At 46.6% G+C, this 23,439-nt stretch overlaps 2 long non-coding RNA genes across 3 annotated transcripts in view; both read left to right on the forward strand.

Moving 5' to 3' along the window:
- LOC123953825 overlaps positions 1 to 5,883 on the forward strand; it is a 39,899-nt gene extending 34,016 nt beyond the window's left edge. The window contains exon 2 of the long non-coding RNA XR_006820987.1: positions 5,424 to 5,883. This is a non-coding gene — a long non-coding RNA (uncharacterized LOC123953825). The remainder of the gene's footprint in view (positions 1 to 5,423) is intronic.
- LOC123953824 overlaps positions 1 to 23,439 on the forward strand; it is a 108,283-nt gene that overhangs the window by 54,141 nt on the left and 30,703 nt on the right. The window lies entirely within an intron of this gene.

A 23,439-nucleotide genomic window follows, 5' to 3' on the forward strand; every position in this document is an offset into this window, starting at 1 on the left:
TTTTTTAACTGACTCATCAAGCCATTTATATTCTGAAAATAAACCTTTACTAAGTTTTAAGTAAAAAATGTAAAAATTTTTTGTAATAGGTATGAAATAATATCTCATCATATATTTGATTTGTATTACCCTGAAGATCAGTGATGTCGGGCACTTTTTTATATACTTGTTGGCCATCCGGATGTCTCTTTTGGAGAAATATCTATTCAGGTCTTCTGCCCATTTTAAAATAAAGTTAGATATTTTATTGTAATCGAATTCCTTATGTATTCTGGATTTGCACTCTTTATCAGCTATAAAGGGTAAATATTTTCTTCCCTTCTGTGGTCTGCCTTTTCATTTTCTTGATTGTTCCCTTCGCTGTTCCAGAAGCTGTTCAGTGTGATGTCATCTGTCTATTTTTTCCCTTTGTTGTCCATACATTTGGTGTTATATCCAAGAAATCATCAAGAAGCTTTTCTCCTGTGATTTCTTCTAGGGGTTTTACATTTTCGGGGCTTATGTTAAGCCTTTAGTCCATTTTGAGTTAAGATGACTCTTAATAGAAACAAAACAAAATAAAACAAACAAACAAAACCCAACCAAACAAAAGATAACAAGTATTAGTGAGGATGTGGAGAAAAAGGAATCCTTGTGTGCTATTGTTGGGAATGTAAATGGCCGTCACTATGGAAAAACAGTACAGAACTCCTCAAAATATTAAAACTATAACATCCGTATGATCCAGCAATCCTACTTCCGGGTATATATCCAAAGACATTGAAATCAGGACCCCAAAGAGCTATCCGCACCCCCATGCCCACTGTAGCATTAGTCACCATAGCCAAGACATGGAAGCCACCTACTGGCCCATCGGTGGATGAGGGGAGGAAGAAAATGTGATATTTACATACAATGAATATTATTCAGTCTTGAAGAAGAAGAAGATCCTTCCTTTTGTGACAGAATAGATGGACCTGGAAGACATTCTACTAAGTGAAATAAACCAGACACAGGGGGACAATTGCCACATGATACCACTTACACGTAGAGTCCTAAATAGTCACACTCATGGCAACAAAGATGGCGGATACCAGTATCTGGGTTGGAGAGGGAGACCAGGAGGTGCTGGTTAAAGGGTGGAAAGTGTGTTGTGTAGGATGAATAAGCCCTAGCCATCTGTTGGTCAGCAAACTGCCTCTAGCTAACGATACTGTACTAAATCCTTAAAAATCTGCCAAGGGTGTAGATCTTCTTAGTAAGCATTCTTACCTTAAAAAAAAAAAATAAGATGGGAGAAAAAAAGAAAAAATAGTATAAGATTTCTAGTTAAAAATCGATGGAGTGACAGTGAAGAAAGAAAAACTTAACAAGACTATTTTAAGTTTCTCCTTTAAACCTTTTAAATTTTAAACATAATTGGGTAAGATTCATGATTGAAGTATCTTGTGTGCCCATGTAGAATTATTAGTTAATTAATTATTAGTCAAAACTAATAATTTTGTATTATATGTGTGTAGCAGTGGATATTTACATGTATTTTGCCTTTTCTTACTCTGTGACATGAGCTGCCTAAGCTCTGTATGTTTTGAGTTTGCAATCTCTTTCGTGGGTCTCGTTTTCCATATGTTAGATTGTATTTTTAAAATTTCCTTGTTATTTCAGAGAAAGAGAGAGAGACTATCCCTAGTGAGTAACAGAGGAGCCTAATTTACAGGAGGGAATCTGAAGGTCTCCTTCCGCCAAAAACTGAGTAGGAATTCACCAAGGGAAGCATAGGGGAAAGGTTATTCTTAGCCAAGGGAATAGCATGTTCAAAGGCCCTCGGGCAGGAAAGGGTTCAACCCAGGAGCTGTCAAAACTCAGTGCAGCCGGAGCGCAGAGACTCAGGGGCAGTGGGCTGAAGCCACAGGGGTGAGGTAGGCATGAGCCAGAACTGGGCTCCACTGGAAATCCGAGATTGAATCCTAAGATCTTGGCAAATCCTTGAGGTGCCTTAAACGGGTGTGACAGGATTAACTCTGCATCTCTGCCTTCAGCAAAAACATCAGAGCTCGGGATGTGGAAGGGGCAGTTGGTGATCCGGAGTCGGTTCGGAGGCACTGGCCTTCACATGTGCCCATGACCTTTAGCTCTTGGCTCTAGGCTTAAAAAGACAGCGGAGAGAGTTGGAGTGTAGCTACTTACATGAAGGAAGTTCCCAACTTTGAGAGGAAGGCTGCTGGGGACGGCCAGAAAATTGAGAAGTCGTCTTGAAACTCACATTCTTCTGAAAGAAGCCAGATTGCTGCATTACAGTCGGTCTTGTATCTCCTCCCATGGGGAGCTGTGGGCATTTAACAGCAGACATTCAACATACAACTCAGGGACTTACTGGGTCGGGAGACACCTGCTTCTGCCGTTCTTCTGTGGAGAGGGGTGGGTCTGGGTAAAAACATTCCAGCTCCCCCTCCAGGGTCCCATGTTAAATTTTGAGGCTGCTGGGCAAAGCAAAGAGAGCAGGCTGAGGCTTAGAAGGAAGGCATCTTCGTCCCCTGTTGGCAGCTTCCCTCCCTCACCCAGCACATTCTGAACGCATACTTGCCGTGTTTGCAAGGTGCTTGGGCCCTCACCTCCGTCTGTTTCACACTTACGGATGCTGGTTTTCAAATTCGTCAGTACACACACGCGACTCTGCCACCGAGGCATGAAAGCAGCAAAGATAATACCCAAACGAACAGTGCAGTTGTGTGCCAGTGCGGCTTTCTTTATAAAAAGAGGAGGCGACTGAATTTGGCCCTTGGGCTGTCCTTGCTGACTCCCGTCTTGTTTCTAACTCAAGGCCCTCAGGATTCCGTTAACTCAGGGATAGTCAGGTGGCCGAGAGCACAGAGAAACCTTGACGTTGAGCGATCAACACCTCCCAACCAGGAGTGCTGCTGGGAACCCCCACCAAAACACACCCTACCTGGTTCCCGTGTCTTTCCTCTGTGCTTCTTGGGTATACTTATTGGAGGCTGTTATTTTCGGACCGTCTAGCGTTTTCTTCTAGAAACATGCTGAAGACTGAGTGTTCTTTTGGGGTGGGGATGGTGTCCCCGGGAGCCGGCATTGTAGGTGAATTACACGAAGCATTCACCCCACCCCACCCTTGTGAATGATTCATGTCCATTGTGGGTCAGGGATTTGGAGCTCTGGGCCTGGATCTCTGCCCTATGGGGGCTTACGAGAAATCTCAGTGATAAGATGTTTGCCTGGAAGGTCCTATCTGTGTTGGGGAGAAGAAACATCCTTATTCCCAGAGGTGAGCCTCTGGGGGCTTACAACCCAAGTGAGGAGTGTTTGGTTATCAGTCAGATGAGAGAACACAAGTCCTTTTTCCTGATCCTTTCCATCTGGCCTTTGGGACCATGGGTAAACAGCTCAGTTTACTGGAGCTTCTGCTCTTTCCTCCTTTGAAAACAAGTTAGTCCTCAACCTGGATGTGCACTTTTTTTCTCCTTTAGTTTCTGGAAGCCTGGATCTGGGGACATTTGTTAGGTGAGCTGTCTCAGAAGGCTGGTGGGAGTGCCTGCACATTGTTAATTCTGGCTTTAGCTTCCAGGGCTCGGCCAGCTTCAGGGAAGCACAGATCAATCAGCAGGTGGAGGGAGGTGGCAGTTGACTTGAACTTGGGTGGGTCAGGACCTTGCGTATGCGCAGATAATGAAAGTGACCGTCAATATTTACTGAAGGCTTCCAAGTGCTAGACATGGGACTAAGCATCTGCGTTTTACCCTCTCAACAGCCCTATGAAGTGGGCACTGACACTCATCTTACTTTAGAGATGATGGAACTGAGGCACAGAGAGGTTGAGTAACAGGTGCGAAGTCACTCAGCTCCGTCTGTGGTAGAGCTGCGATTTGAACCCATGCCAGTGGTGTTTTGGCTTCTTTTTTTTTTTTTAATTTTTTTAAAAAGAATTTATTTACTTATTTCTTGAGAGAGAGAGAGAGACAGAGCATGAGCAAGGGAGGAGGCAGAGGGAGAGGGAGAAGCAGACTCCCCTCTGAGTAGGGGAGTAGGGAGCCGGAAGTGGGGCTCCATCCCAGGATCCCGAGATCATGAATGAATGAATGAGGGGTGAGCAAGTGAATAGAGGCTCTGCAGTCTTGACTGATGGTTGGATATCTCGTACTTAGGCTCATTCTTATTCGGACCAGAGACACTTTGCTCCAGTGGTCTTGTTGTGTAACAAAGTATCCCCACATTTGGTGGAATAAATCAACCATTTTCCTTTGTAACATTCAGTGAGTCAGAGTTTGGACAGAGGACAGTGCAGATAGCTTGTCTCTGCTCCAGGTCATCTGAGGTCTTCGTTGGGCAGGGCTGAATGGCTGGGAGTCTCCCTATAGCTGGAGGCCGGCCTCCTTTGGAAGTGCCTTCACTCGGCACTTTATGTGGCCTCTCCATGTGGCCTGGGCTTCCTCACGGTCTGGTGACCTCAGGCTTATTTGGACCTGTTGCTTAGAGTTTCAGGGGTCCAGTGTGAGCATCCCAATGGGCAGATGGAAGCTATACTTCTCCTTAAGACCTGACCTCTGAAGTCACACCTTCGCTTCTGCCATATTCTATCTGTCGGGCTCTGTTGGTTCAAAAGCAGTCATGGCCCACCGTGATCCATCGTGGGGGGCAGCATAGACCCCGCTGCTGGATGGGACATGGCAAGGCCACATTGTATAAGAGCATATGGAGAAGGAGCTATTGTCATGGGTCTCCTTGAAAGGTCTTGACGCCCAGGAGATAATATTTCTCATGAGAAAATATTGCTAAGGACCCTGCTACGTTTTCTCCCAATGCTCCCTCACTGAACTGCTTCAAAGTCTTGCTACTCAATGTGTGGTCCCCAGACCAATGGCTGAGTGTCCCCTGGGTAAACCAGCAGGGAACATGGAGAGTCTCCGGGCCCACCTTGGACACTCTGAGTCAGGGGTCTGCATTCCTATGAGAGCCCCAGGAGATTGGCGTGTGCATCAAAGTTTGGGATGCATGATTTTATGGTGTGGACCCATCTCTCCAGAAGGCCTCAGAGCGTGCAAGAAAGGGTGGTTTCCTTTTAAAAAATATAATAGAAGTGGCTCTGAATGCGAGCGAGTCAGCACATGAATGCAGAAGGTGTTCTGTATCCACAGTCACTAAGGCAGGGGGTCTGACTCGGGATGCATGTGGGGTTTATCATTGTCCATTCATGCTGTGTTCAGGCTGAGCAGAAAACAGCCACCTGTGTGTTTCCTCCAGCAAACACGTACCAGGAGAATTTCGTGGTGTTCTAGAAAAGGAGCCGGCACAAGGCTCCCTCAAAGAGCAGATGAACAAAGGAATACTCGTGTTGCCTTCAAAACGGTCATAATTTGATTTCTGGCCAGTGTCTCCTGGGTATATGACAGACTTCAGAAGCTGCCTGTTTTTTTTGTTTGTTTTTTAAGTCACGCGATGCGGCTGCTTCTGTTCAAGTTCTCCCTGAGTAAGGCCATCCCAGAGCCATGGTTCTGAGTCTGCACGCTCCTGGGAACACAGACACATGGAACGTGTGAGGGAAGGAGACAGCAGGCGGGAGAAAGCCTGGAGACTTCAGACCCACCCCCATTGTTCAGGACCTCAGCAGAGATGCTACTCTGATTCCAGACACAACGACCGTCCATTCCAGAAATGGATTCAGGCTGAAAGTGACATGAGGGGAGGAGTATGTCAGGGCACGAGCGGGAATTCTTGGGAACGAGAAGATGCCAGCCTCAAGAACAAGGGGAAATCCTTCCTTTGTCTCAAGGGGAAGATTGCTTTCATTTTCCAGTGTCCTATTTCCTTGGGGAACACTGCAGGCAAGGGGGAGGTTTGGATCCTGGGAGCTGAGAGCCAAATATAGCATCTTCATTAAAAATGTGTTCAGATTGGATGGTTGGATGATTCACATTGGGTTTTCTCTCATCCGGTGAAGACCCTTTTGGGGACTGTCATTCCACACGGGTCTGTAATTATTCAAAGTAACGAGTGAGGGATGCTTTGATTTAGAATTATTTGAAAAGTGGGTTATTTTAAGCAATACACTGCGTACAACCCATGTAGGATCTGACCTAACCGATTACACAACCAACCAAACCAAATTACCACGGAGCCTGGTATGTAAATATGCAAACTCTTGGAGACGCCAGGATTATGAATAAGTTGGGAGGCGCCGATGAGTGCCAAACAGACTCTTAAGACTCTCTCCACGGCGTAGGGATGAGGGTTTTACACGCATTTTCTCCCATACTGCTCACGACATTCTCACGCCGTTGTGTCCCAGTTTGGCTGACGAGCTGCCCTGCAAGGAGCAGGAGCTCATTTCCCTGGGGTCACAGAGGCAGTGTGAAGCCTGAAGCTGGGATTTGATGTCAAACCAAATCTGATCTCTAGAGCTTCTCTCATCGAATTCCCACCACAAACCCTTGGTGTGGTGGTGTTGACCCATTTCCCAGATAGAGACACTGAGGCTTAGCGGCCATGTCACTCAGCTGTTACCCAGCAGAGCTGGGCCTCCAGCTGAGAACCACCCTCTGATCTCAACTTTGTCTAGACTTTGTGGTGGACTCAACTTGTCCTCTTGAGGGCAGCTCTTTGCACTGATGAAACAGTTCCATGTTTTGATGATGATACTCAGATGCACACCTGGATAAAATGTCATGGAAATGTGCACACGACACACACATGGGTGTGCGTGTGCATCCACATGCGTGCATGTGACAACTGGAGAAATCGGAATAAGATTAATAAGCACTGGCATCAGTTTTCTGTTCTTGAAAATACACCGTGGTTATATAAGATATTATCATTGGGGGAAGCTGAGTGAAGAGTAAGGAACTCTCTGTACTATTTTGCAACTTCTGATGAGTCTGACCAGGAGGGAAAATTATCTTCAACTTCTTTGATGCTTCTCCAATGGAGAGATGGGATCTCTGTTTCCTCCTATTGAATCTGGGAAGGCTCTCTAATGTCTTATAGATAGAATGCAGCAGGCGTAGGGCTGCGCCAGATTTCAGGCTTAAGTCTCAAGGACCCGGAAGCCTCACTGCCTAGATCTTGCTGTGCAGGCTCTGGAAGCTCTGAGCCGTGATCCACGGGTCTCCCAAGACTGCCAGGCGGAGAGGTCATGGACAGTCATTCCGGTCACCAATTCCAGATGGACTCAGCCTTCCATCTGCCCCTGCACAATTTCCAGTCACAGATGAGGAAAGCTCACCAGGACCCTCCAGATCAGCCCATTCTCCTACTCATTAACACCAAGTGATATCCACCAACACCCTGCAGCATGGGAAAACACCCAGTGGAGCCAGGCTCAAATTCTCAACCCATGATAACTAGACTTACCTTGGGGGTCATTTTGTAACATATAAAAGTGTTGAATCACTATGATATACACCTGAAACTAACAGGACATGGTGTGTCAATTACGCTTCAAAAAATGTCTTGAACCATGAAATCGTGAGGCAGAAGAAAATGGTTTTTGTTGGAAGCCTCTAAGTTGTGGGCGATGGGCTATATAGTAACAGAAGACAAGATTGACTAGTCTTAGACAAAGAAAGGCAAGGCTGATGAAAGGTGGCCATATATGTCGACTTAGATGACATGATATAGTAGGCGTGTTCCTTCCTCTATTTTGGTCTCAATAAAACTGGCTTCACCTTGAATATCACTTCCTCCAGGAAGCCTTCCTGGATTCTGTAGTCTGGATTAGATGCCCCCTTCATGCTCTTCCCCTTCTCCTCTGTGGTTAGCAGGCAGTAGAAGTATCTTGAGGCCACATTTTGATTATTTCTCTCTCCCTCCCACCGGAGAGCAAATTCCATATGAGGTCAAGGACAAACTTAGAAGTCATCGCTACTTCACTCTGCCTAGGACATAACCTTCAACAGGTGGTTGTTGAATGAATAAACAAAGAGACAGCATCCTGCTCGGCTCCAGCCTCCTACATATCTCTATCTCTGGAGCCTTGGGGCAGGTGAGAAGGATCCAGGTGTGTCTCCGGCACCTCACAGACATGAGCTTTCACTCCTGGACTCCCAAGATCCTAAGTCCACAAATCCATCTGCTGGGCAACAGCTTAGCAGCAGCAGGAGCTAGGGAGGCAGAGAGAGGAGAGGTGTGTCTGCCAGTCCCCCACCAAGCTGGCGTCACCCTGGTTTGCTTATCCCCCCCTAACCCCCCAGCTCAGCTACTTTAGCCACAGGAGGGCCATCACCATGGGAGGTCTCCAGTCCTTCCCAGTGTTTGCCTCTGCAGCTGCCTCTGTGCTCATTGAGGCTCTGCTGGGGCAGGGTGGGGGGTGATCTGGCTCCTCCTGGGCTGCCCTTGACAATTCCAATCACAATGATACAACAAATATTTACCGAGCATTACCCTCCAGCAAGGCTCTGGGCTGGACAAAGCGTCAAATCTCTAGGAGCCCCAGATCTCGGCAGGGTGATTATCTGGTGGAAGCTGAGAGATGACAGAAAGGAAACTGAGCCCCTGGCCTGTTCCGGAGGGGCTTCAGTGGGGTGCCCAAGCCTGCATTCACAGGCTTTGAGAGACACCTGATCAGGATTTAGGAATTGCAGGAACCCGTTGTTAAACCATCAATGGCTTGAGATTGGCCACGGTGGGCATATAGACCTCAGGAAAATCAGCACACTCTGGAACCCAGCTCCCTGACACCAGCTGGTTGACTGGCTCGCTGCTCGAAATTCACTTCCCCTCTTCTGAGGCTGCTTCCCTATCTGAAAAACGGGGATTAAAAATCCTTATCTGGAACGTTTTCACAAGTATTGACACAGTATGGTGCTTGGCACATAACAGGTGCTCAGGAACGACTACTTCCCTCTCCAGCCCTCTCTCTTCTTCCTGAACTAATATTGAAAGTAAACAGTGGTTTCGGTTTTCCTTTGGATTTATGGGTTGATGAATAAATATCACTGAGTAGGAAAGAACACACATTTTAGAATGAAGCATGGGACTGTTTTCCAGGGGCTGTTCCTCAGTTTTCCCAGGAGAACTCCCCCAAAATTTCAGGATCTCCTCCTACCCCAGCATTGTAGGGGGCAAGGAGGATAAAATCAGGGAGAGATATTGAAGGGGGTTAATATCTGAGGGTCTGGGCAGTTTTGTAAATTGCCCAGTCTGGGACAATTGTGTGCTCATAGTATTTCTGTTTGGTCATTCATTCATTCATTCATTCACTCAAAAATGTATTTATTGAGCATCCCAAGAGACCAGCTCATCTCTGAGCAAGACTCTGGCTATGCAGCTATAAGCAGAATTTTACCCTGTCCTTATGGAACTTAACAGGTATATTGGTGAAGACAAATTGTGAAGCAAGTGATTCAAAGAGCATAGGTGTCATTGAAGGGAAATGCAGGTCACCATGTGAGCCCGTTAGGGCTGGGGAGCGATTTTGGTTGGAAGTTTCAGGGACGGTTTCTCTGAAGAATTGACCTGTGAACAAAGATGAGAAGGAAGATGGTCTTTTGTCAGGCGAGATGAGGAACATGGCAGATGGACTCCAGGATGGTCCTCATAATCCCTGACTCCTGGTGTCTATGCCCTTGAGTGTGGGTGGGACCTGGGACATTCTCCTATTGGAGCATAGAGCCAAAACAATGTGATGTCTTTTCTGTTATACTGCTACGTAAGACTGTAACTTCTGTGTTGCTAGTGGACCCTCTCCTTTGCTGTCTTGGCTTGCATGCACAGATGAAAGAGATATTCCAGAGTGTTTCCGGTGATGGGGAATTGAGAGCAGCCTCCAGCCAACTGCCAGCAAGGAACCGAGGCTCTCAGACCAACAGCTCGTGAGAAGCTGAATCTTATAAAAAGCCCAGAGAGCTTGGTAGTGGGTTCTTTCCTTGGTGAGCTTTCAGGTGAGAACTCAGCCCCAAGGTATTTGGTTGTAACTTTGTGGGAGACCCCAAAACAGAGGACCCAGTGAAGCCAGACCCAGACCCTTGACCCACAGAGACTGGGAGGTAATAAATGTATTTTGACCTTAAGCCACTAAGTAGTGATAATTTGTTATGCAGCATAGCTAACTGATACAAAGAAGGAACAAGAATTTTATTTCAGGCAGAGAGAACCAGATGTGTGAAAGGGGGTGAAATAAATCCAGTCTGAGTGCCAGAATAAGGACAAGCGGGTTTGTGTGGCTGGTGTGAACATGAAAGCAAGCATGTGCTGAGAAGTGAAGCAGGAAGGTTAGCCCAGGCCATGTCCTGTAGGCCCAAAGAAGCCATAGAACACAACCCTGGGGGTTCTGCGGAGTCAGTGAAAATTTTGAAATAGTGAGCTTGATGAAATTTGCTTTTGAAAACACCAGTCTGGCAACAGTGTGGACAATGGATTGGAGGACACATGGGTAGATGTGGGGAGACCCTTTGTGATGACTACGTAAGGTGCCAGGATTGCTCAAACCTGGAGCTGATGGTTGACTCATAGAGCAGTGGACACTTTCAGGCAATATTTTCCAGGTGGGAGGGCCAGGATTTAATGACAGAGTGGATTCAGGGGGAGTGAGAAGGAGAATTATCTGTTGAAATGGACAAAAAGGTTTATGGTTTGAGTCTTTTAAGGGAATTAGAACATTCCGGATCAGTCAAGGAAGATTAAAAATTGAAGTGGAAATCAGTCTTTTTGATCCCAGCTTCTGTCTGGGTCGTTTTGACCTCCCTTGGGCAAGGCAGTTTAGGATTTGCCTAGCTACTGAGCACAATTAACACACTGTGTAGAGATTCGATTAGCATGTAAAGAAGGCCGGGCTGCAGAATAAATCTCCATGTCATTTTACTGATGCTAATTATTTTATCTGAAAACACTCAGGAGTGTGACTGTACATTGATCATTATGTCCCTGGGGAGTCAAGTCGGAGCTCAAAATGATATGGATTTATTGTGAATGTATGAAGTCGTTTAACATCCCCTTGTAGATTTCACAGAGATGGATCTTTGCAAGATGTGAGTTAAGCGAGCTTGTTCTATTAGAGAGACAGGGCATTAATTCATTCTCCCTTCATTCTTGCATTCATGCTGGTTTTTTTTAAATTATTATGTGTAAGTCCCTTAGAAAGGCTTTGATGATTATCCCAGAGCATCATTAACCTTTTTGTGCCTTGGCTTCCTCCTATATGAGGGATGGAATGTCACACTTAAAATCCAGCAATCTCACCCAACACTTGACAGAGCCATGATGGATTTTCCTACAGAATGCAAGCTCCATGAAGGCAGGAATACATGTAGACTTTTCACAGCTATGTCCCCAAGAACTTAGGAAATTGCCTACCCCCTCTAGTTATTTGCTGAATAAATATATGATATAGTGTGTACAGCCTATGATTTCTACAAAGCCCTCAGAAAATAGCACCCACCTTCTTTCTTTTCTTCTTTGCTCTTCCTCTCCTTCTCTGTTCCCCTTCCCTCTCTCTTTCATCCTTCTCCACTGTCTTTCTCTTGTGTTTGGGAAAAAGAGAGAAAACAGAAATTAGCTCTCACTGCTGGGGTTCTGATTTGCTGTTTATCCTGCATATGCATAATCACATTTACTTCTGTTTATATTATAAAATCAGAGGACTGGGTGCCTGGGTGGCTCAGTGGTTTAAGCCGCTGCCTTTGGCTCAGGTCATGATCTCAGGGTCCTGGGATCGAGTCCCACATCGGGCTCTCTGCTCAGCGGGAGCCTGCTTCCCTCTCACTCTCTCTGCCTGCCTCTCTGCCTACTTATGATCTCTCTCTGTCAAATAAATACATAAAAAATCTAAAAAAATAAAAATAAAAAATAAATAAAATCAGAGGACCATCATGTTGGGGGAGAACTGGTTAGACTCAGCAGTAGAAACCAGTGCTAGGTGGGGCCCTACCTTTGAAAAGACATTTATATTTTAGGAGGTGGTTGGTGAGTATGACAGTTGTTCTTGGTTCAGATGCTATTTGTCTCAGCTCAGGGAAAGTGAGAAGATATCCTGGGAACTGAGAGGATGATCAGGCTAGACTTTAATTTCATTGCTTCTCAAGATGGGATACATATACTTCATTTATCCATCCATCCATCCATCCATCCATACACCCATCCATACATCCATGCCTCCATCTGTCCATCCACTTCTGTAGCCATCTACTCTATCATCCATCCATGTATCCATCCATTTACCCATGCATCCATCAATTCATCCATGCATTCATCTGTCTGTCTACTCATGTATCCATCTATACCACCATCCATCCATCCATCCATCCATCCATCCATCCATCCATCCATCCATCTATCCATCCATCCTTCCACTCACCTATCCATCCACTCTACCATCCATCCATGTATCTATCCATATATCCATGCATCCATCAATTCATCCATGCATTCATCTGTCCATCTACTCATGTATCCATCTATACCACCATCCATCCATCCATCCATCCATCCATCCATCCATCCATCCACTCATCCATCCATCCACTCTACCATCCATCCATGCACACATCCATCTGTCCACTTATGTATCCATCCATTCTACCATCTCTTCACCTATCTTTCCATCCATCCACTCACTTACCCAGGAACTCTATCATCCATCTCCTGATTTACTCACTCACTCACTCACTCACTCACTCACTCAGTAGTTCATTCACTTTTCCATTCCAGGGATATTTGTTGAATATTTGCTATGTGTTCAGCCTCATGCTATGAACTGGGGATGCCACAGCGACCACATGGATATAAGTTTTTCCCCAAAGGAGCTCACTGTCTAGTGCAGTAATTCGTAGGCTGTCAGGGAGTAGAAAATTCTGCATGAAAACGATGGCCAATCTTTCTGGCATTTGATTTTACTCAATAGTAAGTAGATGAAATGTTATTGTTATTGTAAAGTAACTGGACTTTAAAGTAGAGGTCAGAGGTCACCAGAACTTCCAAGATAAAGTGCAGGACTTCAAAAGGATTTTCTTCTTGAATAGGCTTCTTTGGGCTACTCCTCATACCAGAAGGATCTTCTCTGCATTTGGAGGCATTTCTGGGGGGAGTTTGAAAAGCACTATCAGGAGACGGGTGGCAATGAGCTTTTGAAGACAATGGAGTGAAATATCCTCACTGAATATTAATCAACAAAGAATGATTGTGTCCCTTCTATGCATACAGCTCTCTGCTGGGCATTGTGATGTGGGGAGAATAGCAGGCATAATGAAGTATCTCCCCAGCACATGCTTCTTCCTCCTCCTCCTCTTCCTCCTCCTCAGAACTGTCCCTCCTCCCACTCTTTCCAGAGCAGTAAACTGAGGCAGGCATGCTTGTGCTAGGTGACCTGTGATCCTTATCCTAATATGGTTAGAACAAGTGTAGCCCATAGGCAAAGTTAACCCAATGATTCATTTAGGAATTGACCCAGGAGGTGCCTGTACGGTCACCAGTGCTGGGACCAGAGCCCTGTGATTGTTTATGATGTGCAGAAGAAGGAGCTAGAGTCTTTAAACATAGCTGGTAGTCAGGGAAGATAAATCAAGGTGGCATACAGTCAAAATGAGCAGACACGTGGCCCGCGAGAGAGGGACCCAGGTCCCATAGGGCTAGACTCTACTTCTTCATTGAGATTCTCCTGATTTTAATAATCCCCCTTTGATTTAGCCAACTTGTCTGTATCTACTTCTCAGAACCCTAATGAAAAACAGGAAAAGTGATTTAAAAAATATTCCAGGACATGATTCCTGTCCTCAGTGAGCTTACTAGCTAATACAAATAAAGTCAGCGATCCCAATAGCAATAACCAGCTCTCACTGAACTCATGATATGTAGACCAGGTACCTTGCATTATCACGTCTGAGCCTCCTAGCCCTTGGAGGTGCACAGGATTGTGATCACTGTCATGTTAATAAGGGAACCTGAGCTTTATAGCTCCGCCTGCACTGAGGGAGACCAAGCGACCTGCCTACTGTCACACCATTAGCAAATGATGGAGTTGGGTGTGGATGTGAGTAGTCTGTCCCAGAGCTCTCTCACTTAACCAGTACGTTTTGCTGAGCGTGTGGAGAAAGAAGGGAGGCAGGACCAGAGAGTAGGAGGTGAGTGACAAATGAGAAGCATTCTGTGATAAGAGAAGAGAAAAGGTAGCCGTGGCTCTCTGGGGATAAACAGAGAAAGCCCGAGACAGTAAGTTTTGGGGACCTGAGAGGGCCGCATCTGTGAAAGCCCATAGTCATTTCACACTCTCAATATAGAATGCTCTCTGATAGAAAGCCCTGAAACTGACACGGTCTTTCAGGGAGCTGTGTTGGCCATGGGCATCGAGAACCCTAAAAAGGCTACACTATTCAGCCAGCTAATGCCACATTGGTGATGGTGCTGATGATGATTACTGAAACCTTATTTATAATAGCAAAGGGTTGGAAAGAGCCTCCGTGTCCGACATGGGGGACTCGTTAACCTCAGCAGCGAGTGAACCATGACGAGGTGTCTGGTGGGTCCTTGCTGCCTCTTAGCTTCAATTCCATTCTTCTAGGCTTGGCTTTGTTGAGGGGGTGATTCTGTAACCACTTTTCTGTGACAGGTGCTGCCAGCAGGTCGGTGGCAGAGGGAACCAATGGCCAGAGGAGGAAGGAGGGACTTTCTTGCTGGTTGCTTCCTGATGCTCTCAGACCACCCTGCTTGCAGGGATTCCCTTCAGTGGCAGCCTGGGGAACCACTCTGCAACTTTTCTACTCCGAATCAGGCTCTTTGTCCTGCCAGTGCCAGCCAGGCAGGGCCCGTCGGGAAGTCTGGGGCTCAGCTCTGCTGGGCCCACCTGCACCCAGACTGGGTTGTATGGTCCCAGATCCCAGCCTCTTTGCTCCTCAGGCCTTAGGGATTCTGTTTTCTACAGTTACTACCACAGTGATGCCTCACCATGCTCGCTAGATCTCTACTGTTTACTGTGCTTGGTAATCACTTGGCATGACTCAGATTGGAGAGGAAGCTTTATTGATGCTGCATCCTGCAAGATGGCAAGTGAAGAAATTTTTAGATGATAACCAGCAAGCTAATTACCTTCCAGGGAGAGGACAAGCAACAGGATAAACAGTATACTTCTCTACTGCCTCGTTAACAATCCCCTCTGTTAAATTCTCTCCGTTGAAATAACCACTAGACTTTCTGTCTCCAGCCTGGACCCTGACCAGCAAACACAGCTATGCGAAGGATCACCGTGTTTACTCTCTATGACGAAATAGGTAAAAAACAGGAAGTAAAACCATAGGAACAATACGATCAGAACCTTATCTTCTTTCTCTTAGCCACCTGTTTTTTTTTTTTTAATCGCCTTTCTCCTTAAAAATTTTTAAAAAATTATTGAGGTATATTCGACATATAACATATTAGTTTCAGATGTACAACATAGGGATTCGATATATCCGACTTTTCTTCTTGTGATGAGAACTTTTTTTTTTTGGTAAGAAAGAGAGAGAGAAAGAGGAGAGAGCGTGTGAGTGGGGGGAGGGGCAGAGGAAGAGGGAGAATGTCAAGCAGACTCCCCGCTGAGGGCAGAACCCAATGCGGCGCTCGATCTCATGACCCTGAGATCATGATCTGAGCCGAAATCGAGAGTTGGATGCTTAACCGACTGAGCCACCTGGGTGCCCTGTGATGAGAACTTTTAAGATCGACATCCTCGGCAACTTTCAAATATACACTACAGTATTAGCTACAACACCATGCCAGGCAGTACAACCCCAGAACTTACTTATTTTACGACTGGTAGTTCATACTTTCGAACACCTTCACGCATTCCTCCCCCCGCCTCCGATAACTACTAAGCAGTTTCTGTGTCTGGGAGGACATTATTATTTTGTTTAATGTGCAGAGAAAAAAGAATGAAAACCAATGTGAAAAAGAGCGTGACCCATGGCAGTCCCCGATGGCCAGCACGCACATCCGTGGGATGGAAACCCCATAAGGTCCTACTTGGCTTTGTTCTTCCCCTGCTGTGTCTCCTGAGGGGCTGACGTGTCTGGCGTGGGACATTTCAGAATTTTGCCTACTGGGTCTTTTTTCCTCCCCTGCCTGCCCTCTTTAGAGTTTCGGTGGGGTCCTGGGCACAGTCCACCCACCAGGGAGCATGGGAAGGCTCTCCCTTTGATGTGGCCATGGTCAGGGAAGGAATCACTTGAGGAGGACAGCCTCACGGATCTCGGGTCCCATTTCTATGGCAACGAAGTGGCAAGGGCTGAATGTCTGACTTTGTTTGGGGCTGTGGTGGCCGCTAATTACAGGCAGCTCTGTGTCCCTTTGCTCTTCACTAGAAAGGTCTCTATTTATTTGTTGGCAATGTTTATTTACTTTTTTCCCCTCCTGGACTGTAGTCTTTCTCCTCTTCTTTCACTTCACCCTTTAGGAAAAAAAAAAAAAAATCTTTGTTGTATCTGGGGGATGTTTGCTTTCCTGGTTGTTATGGAGATGAAAAGCCAGATTATAGAGGAAGCTCGGGAGAGGGAAGAATGGGTAGCAGGACCCAAGGTAGCCCTTGGCCCTGTGGGACGTGGCTGAGAAGCAGAAGGCGCAGATGTGGGTCCCCACGAGAGCACAGAACATGAAGGGGAGATCAAACAGAAGTGAAAGCCCTCGAGAGGCTGGCGTGGAGTGGAGTCAGGCCGCAAGCCCAGGAGCGGATTCATGAGAAGACTCATGAGATGGCCAGGAGACTCCTTCTTTGCCATTGGCATGTCTTCATTGAACAGTCTGACTTCCTGCACTGCCCTGCTTCCTTCCTTAAGTCTGATCTGTAAATTTTTCTGCTCGGAAGAGCCCACGCAGCCTTTGGGGCTTTGGTGAATCCTTCTGGGGAAAACCCTTGCTGGCCTTCCTGGGGCTGACCGCACCTGGGCAGTGGGGGACAGGACCAGGGCCTGTCCTCCTGGTTTCAGGTGAGGCCTGCCTGGCCCAAAATGATCGCCACACTTGACGGCTGGCTATGGAAATTAACGAACGTGAAGTAAAACGGACCACGCATTCTCTTCTTGGTACTTTATGCTTAGTTTTTCCATAAACCGAACATGGTTCCAAAAAATAAAGTCTGTGAAGCAAAAATAAATACAGGACCACCTCACCTGCTCTATTTCAGATGCTCCATACCCACATGTGGCTGGGAGATGCTGGGTTGGGCAACTCAGATGTAGAATGTCTCCATCATCACAGAAAATTCTATCAGAGAACTTGGGGGGTCTAGTAAATGGTATACTTTTCTGGGCTGGAGTGAAAGAAAACCATAACCTGATAGCCATTCATTCATTCGTTCATTTGTTCATTCATTCATTCAACAAATATTGACTCTTTGTCAGGCTTTGTTCTAAGTGTTTAGGATTCACTTGAGACACAAGCAGTTCCAGTCCTCAGGAAGCTTATGTGGTAGTATATAATAATAAGTATTCCATAGATGCAGGTATTTTTCTATACAGAGAAAAATACAGCAGGTTCAGGGAGATAACAGAATTCCGGGTGCTAGGAAAATGGAGAGGGGTCTGTTTTATAAAGGTCAGTTGGGGGGTGCTCATCAAGAAGGTAACCAAAAAATGGGGGGAATGAGCAGCAAGGGTTGCAGATTTCCAGAGGTAAAGAATTCTGAGCAGAGGGAAGCATGTGCAAAGGCCCTGTGGTGGGGGCCTGCCAGACAATTTTGAGCAGACGAATGAAATGATCTGATGTGGTGTCAGCAGGTCCCCTCTGGATGCTGAGGGGAGAATAAACCAGAGGGGACAGAAGAGAGGTGTCCCAGAGAGCTCCGTGAGGGGCTGTTGCTGCATCTCAGGTCAGTGGTGATAGTGGTCTGAACCAAGATGGTAACAGTGGGAGAGGTGAGAAGTCATCAGTTTTCAGGAGATACTTTGGAAGTAGATCAGATAGGTTTTTCTGCTGGATTCACATGGGGTTTGAGAGTCAGGAGGATGTCAGGGAGGATGCCAGGGTTTGAGGGTCCAGAAAGAGAGAGTTTCCGTTCATAAAGATGGAGAAGGTGGGGGCAGTCTTAAGGTGGGGAATGATCAGGACATTGACTGTGCCCATAAAATCCCAGATGTCTATCGAATATCTGAGTGATGGTCTCAAGTGCATGGTTGACTACATGAGTGTATTCATAGGGGACTCAGTCATCTTGGATGGAAGGGATTGGCACTTGGTTCATCCTTATTTCCAGTCTTCTTTGGTTGATCATTAAAAAAGAAACATATCTTGTTTCTGTTGGTTTTATACCAGCTTGCAAATCTAATGTCCACACTGAACAGATACCCAGCTAACTGGTTCCTTCACTCTACCTTCTTTTTTTTTTTTCTTTTTAGTTCATTCTTTTCACAGCCAGACACTAAGGGGTACTAAGAACGTGGAACACTACCCCAGGCTTCGAGAAGCTGGCAACGAGTAGGAGTCACTAAAAGTGCAGAACAAAGCACATGGGCTTTGGAGCCCTCAGACCTGATTCCCCAAACTGGTTCCACGACTTCCCAGGTCCTTGGCTTGAGGCCATGCCCTTAACCTCCCTGAATGTATTTGCTCATCTGTGTAATGGGGCACCTGACACCCAACGCAGAGGGCTGTCAGCAGGATTAAAGTAAATGTGTACAAATCTACCAGCCTAACGCCTGACACATATAAGTGCTTCTTTAATAAACAGTTGTCAGGATTATCTTGACTGTTAGGGAAACAGACATATTAATAAGAAAAATTATAATATGTGCGGTAGGTGCTTTTAAAAACAGGTATGAGGAAGGGGATGGCAGGATAGCAGAGGGACTAGGATTGTGGCCCTTGGAGGTCCATGGTGGCTCCAAACCCAGCCCTTCCACATATGCACCGGGTTGACCCTGGGCAAGCCCTTTAATTTCCCAGAACCTCGTTTTTCTGGCCTAGAAGGTGGGTGCGATTACCCAGCGGGGCCGACTTGCAGTTTGTTATGAATGTAAAGAGAGTGACATGTATATAGGAATCAGCACCGTTCCTGTTTCATAGGAATTGCTCAATAAATGTCGGTTGCTACTATTTCCATGGGAACACAGAGGGCATGCGCCTATTAGAAATTAGGGAAAGAAAAAACAAAACAAAACAAAGCCCTTTTCTGGGATAGAGACAGCCCAGGCCATTCCCCCTTTGTCCCATCTGGAGTTGACAGATGGTTTTGATGTTCCCGGGGAGGATCTTGGGGCCCTTGAAGATTTCAAACTCTCAAAGAAATATTCCAAGTTTCTGCTTTGACTGAAGCAGGAAAATGGTAGATATTTTTGGGATCATGTTGACATACAAGGGGTAAATGTATTTTTATCAGGGAATATTGAAGCGAACTAGCCTTTCTCTTCCTAAGCCCACAGGAGCCTTGATGTCTTCCCACATGTCCACTCTAGAACTTCCGTGAGTGGTCTAGACAGTGAGTGCTTTGTCCGTGCCCTAACCAGGGTGGTATAACCAGTTTGTAGGCCAAGTTTCCCTGAGCTGTGAGTTGCCCACAGCTTTCACTAATGGTGCAGTCACTCCCCATGTGAGCTGCAGGCTTGGCTCGTGGCCCGACCCACTTCGCGTTGACACAGACCCAAATCTTCCCTGCAGACATGACCGGGGATCCAGCGGTGAAGGGCTAAGGGGTGATTTATCTCCCTTTGCCGTGATGTGCTCACAGCACCTCATCTGTGTGGTTAGAGTAAGCACCTGAAGAGTTGAGCAGGCAAGTGAGCCCTGCTCTTCCCGCCCTCGTGCACGAATATATGGCATGCTGTTGAGTCATCTCGTTGGCACTGCCCATTCTGCTTAGCCCAGCGAGCCAGATTACCGACAGCGCAGGTCTTGCAATCAGCCAGCAGGCGAACCACGCTGTGACCCCTGGTGGTTCTCCTTATTAGCTGTAGGCGAACGGTTCCAGTTTCTCCTTCTCCATTTCCTCTCTTGCAAAATGGGTTGCAAACAGATAAAATCTGTAAAAGAAAATATGTCAAAGACTGTTGTAAGGATCGAATACAATAATACAGGTCCAATGCCCACTTGATAAATGTTAATACACTAATACTGGCTGGCCTCATGCTTGGCAACCTTCTTAGTGTTCCACATCCATCATTTTACTTCACCTTCCGATCACCTCTGCGAGGTAAGAACAATTACCGTCTCCGTGTTACAGACACAGAAGCAGACAGAGAGTGAATCACTTTCGCAAGGTTACGTAGGAAGTAGCAGGATGAACATTCCAGTGATGCCTGGTTCCAGGTCTTGTGTCCTTAACCGTTAGATAATACTCCTTTCCGATAGAAGACTGCTCGCTGTTAGTATTTTACTAATCCGGTCTTGACTGGGTGCCCCGTGAGTGGTTCACACCCCCTTGGGAACCCAGGAAAGACCACAAGCTTGTCTGATTCGCACCATGGAGAGGAGTGGCTGATCTCAGGCCTCAGGGATCTGTGCAAATCTGTATACTTTGTACATCAAGATGAAGCCAAATCCTGCCCATTTTGACTCACTTGCTCACGTTCTCTCTCTCTTTCCTCTCACTCTCATTCTCTCTCACCCTCTCTAGCCCTCTTACTCCCTGGGAGCCTCTTAGTAGCTTATGTGGAGTGAACACCATCCAGAAAAAAAAAATTAGCTAAGAAAAACAGGAATCAAGACATCAAGACAGGTTGCCGACAGGACCTTTGATCCAGCCAGAAATAAATACAAGCGAAGCTGTCAAGAGCCCTTTTGCCTGATTTCCATCTAAAGCAACAGAAATGGGCCTCAGTCACCAAGTCCCATGCTGGCCCCCGGGACTGGTGAGGATGGGGCTGTGATCCCCATTTTTGCAATGGGTAGCCAGTGTCCTGAGGGCAGGCTGGGGAGAAAACCTCTGTTGCTCATTGTGGCATTATTCACAATGGCTAAAATCAATGCATATCTGTCAAGGGATGAGGGATCAAGAGAGTGTGGTGTTCAGCGTCAAGAAAGAAGGAGATCCTGCCATTCGTGACAATGTGGATGAACCTGGAGGACATGAAGCTCAAGGAAATAAGCCAGAGACAGAAAGAAAATACTACATGATCTCACTTATAGGTGGGATCTAAAAAAGTTAAATACACAGAAGCAAATGGAGGATGGTTCCTGGGGGCAGGGAGGTGGGGGCAATGGGGAGGTGTTGGTCGAAGGATACAAAGTCGGAGCTATGCAGAATGAGTCGGTCCAGAGTTTTCATGCATGTGGTGACTATAGTCAACAACACTGTACTGTGTACCAGAAATTAGCTAAGAGAGCAGGCTTCAGATGTCCTCAGCATACAATGAGAAAATAAAAAAGGTAACCATATGAAGAGATGAATATGTTCACCAGCTTGACTACAGGAATCATTTCACTATGCAAAGGGATACCATAACATCATGTTGTACACTTCAAATAAATACAGTTTTTGTTAATTTTTTTTTTTTTTAATCAGGGTAAGAAGTAGTTCTAGAGTTCATTTGGACCCGGTGGGGCATCTGGTTCTGCATGGGAGGCAAAGTTACGCAGCAGATGGCTTGACCATTTGGGAATATAACAGTAATAACTATAGCAGGTACCAGGTTGTGAAGCCAATGCTGTGCTAAGGACTTAAAAGCATTATCACACGTAACCATCACGTACGTCATCCTATGACGTATGAGGTATTATCGTTTCCATTTCACAGATGAGAAAACTGAGGTTTGAAGTGTTTTGGCAGGTTGCTGTATGCTACCATTGTATAAGGAATTTCAGAGTCAAAGAGCAGTGTGCAGGACAGGGGAGGAGTAGGTGAGAGGGAAAGAGGACCTAGGGATGGCTTGACTATTAGATGATGTAGATCCATGCATTTGACTTGGGTGTGGGGGGGGGTGGTAGATGGTAGAACTACTCACCAGATTAGGACACTGAAGGAAAAGATCTGGGGGAGATGGTGAGATAGACCACCGAGCAGCCATTTCCTTTCTTCCCTACCAATGGACTTTGTTCATGCTTTGGCCTGTGCGGCCAAAAGAAGTGGGCATGAGACCACTTCTAATCGATGAGACTTGAATGGGGGCTGTGATGACTCTGAAAACATTATTTATTGACCGAAGGAGAAGGTGATTCTAGGAAAATGCCTCCTGTCTCTCCTACACTTTCTGCCTTTTTCTGAGGTCATGATACTTGGCGTTGTGACTGCCATCTTGAGAGCATGAGTTGCGGAGCACGGAAAGTCAATATCCTGAGCTTCTAGAGAGGGAAGATGGGCAGACTTTGCCTTGGTGCCCAGCTGGCTGGCTGCACACGCCTGGAAAACAACCTCTTGTCTACAGATGTCCAAAATACATCCAGCTGAACTAGCTTTAAGGTTTAACGCATGGAGAACTGGCTTTTCTGTTCCTTGCAGTGGAAGGAATCCAAACTGATGTCACAATAGGTTTAGTACCCAGGCTCTTCAGCATCTGGGAAGTCCCTTTGCAAACTTCTTGAGAAAGATGAAGGAAGAAAGAGAGATGTGGCTAGAAAGTTGAAGGTGGACGCAGCTCTATTCGCTTGTACGGGGAGGATAGAGTGAGAAGGGGCAAATGTATTTGCTGGCACAGAAACATACAAGACCTCTGAGCACATGCAAATCTCCTACCAGATCGCACTTCCGAAGCTGACCATCTGAGTCAACCGTCTGGCTCCCACCCAGGCTGGAGCAGGACAGAGCACCTTGTCTGCTATCCTTATGTGGATCCAGGCCAAGTGGTCCAGGAAGCTAAGCATCTCTCCTTGGGTATCGTTTCTCAAGATCTCATTTTGGGCTGCCAGGCAGCTCACACTGAAGAAGAAGGGCTCACAAAATTGTGCCTAACCATGGCCAGTGCAGCTCGTGCTAGGACCTTGGGTAGGGGGAGTTCCTCTGCTTCCAGGGTCCCTCCCCACCAGCCTGCTGCTGTTGGGATGCTCGCGTCCAGGGGGACATGGCTGTTCCTCCTCCTACAAAAGGCTGTCCCAGTATTAGCAACACCGGTCATCCCTGTGCTGTGCGCCCAGGCAGCCAGAAGCAATTTGCTCTCTGCTATCCTTTCCATCCATCTGCAAGCATTTGCCTGTCCCCTCGCTCTGGGGATTGGAGACCTGACCTCTTCCTCCCTCCCTCTTCCTCCTCCCACCCCCTTCCACTTCCTCCCGTGACATCTGAGAGGAGTAGGGAGGCCTTGTTTGTCACAGTTAGGCTTCGAAAGCCTCCTGCACGCACCTTCTCCTCCAGGTCGCTCCCCCAGCGCCAGCCTGAACATTTTCCCCGGCTGCACTCTTATCCAGCACCAGATGTTAGAGGTTACAGACCGACCGTCTCCATCTCCCTTTACTTCATCGGCCTCCCCTCTTCCCGAGGCTCTGCCCGGAGCCCCCCATCCTGGCGTGTGTGCACTGACCTCCACACGCTCCTGAGTCAACTGATTGCGCCTGAATCCACTTAAAGGTGAAAGGATAAAGCAATTTTCTTCAAGATGTGGCCTACACTGTTTAGTCTTGGAGGTCTCC

Source organism: Meles meles, chromosome 12 (genome assembly GCF_922984935.1).
Source record: "Meles meles chromosome 12, mMelMel3.1 paternal haplotype, whole genome shotgun sequence".
Lineage (NCBI taxonomy): Eukaryota > Metazoa > Chordata > Mammalia > Carnivora > Mustelidae > Meles > Meles meles.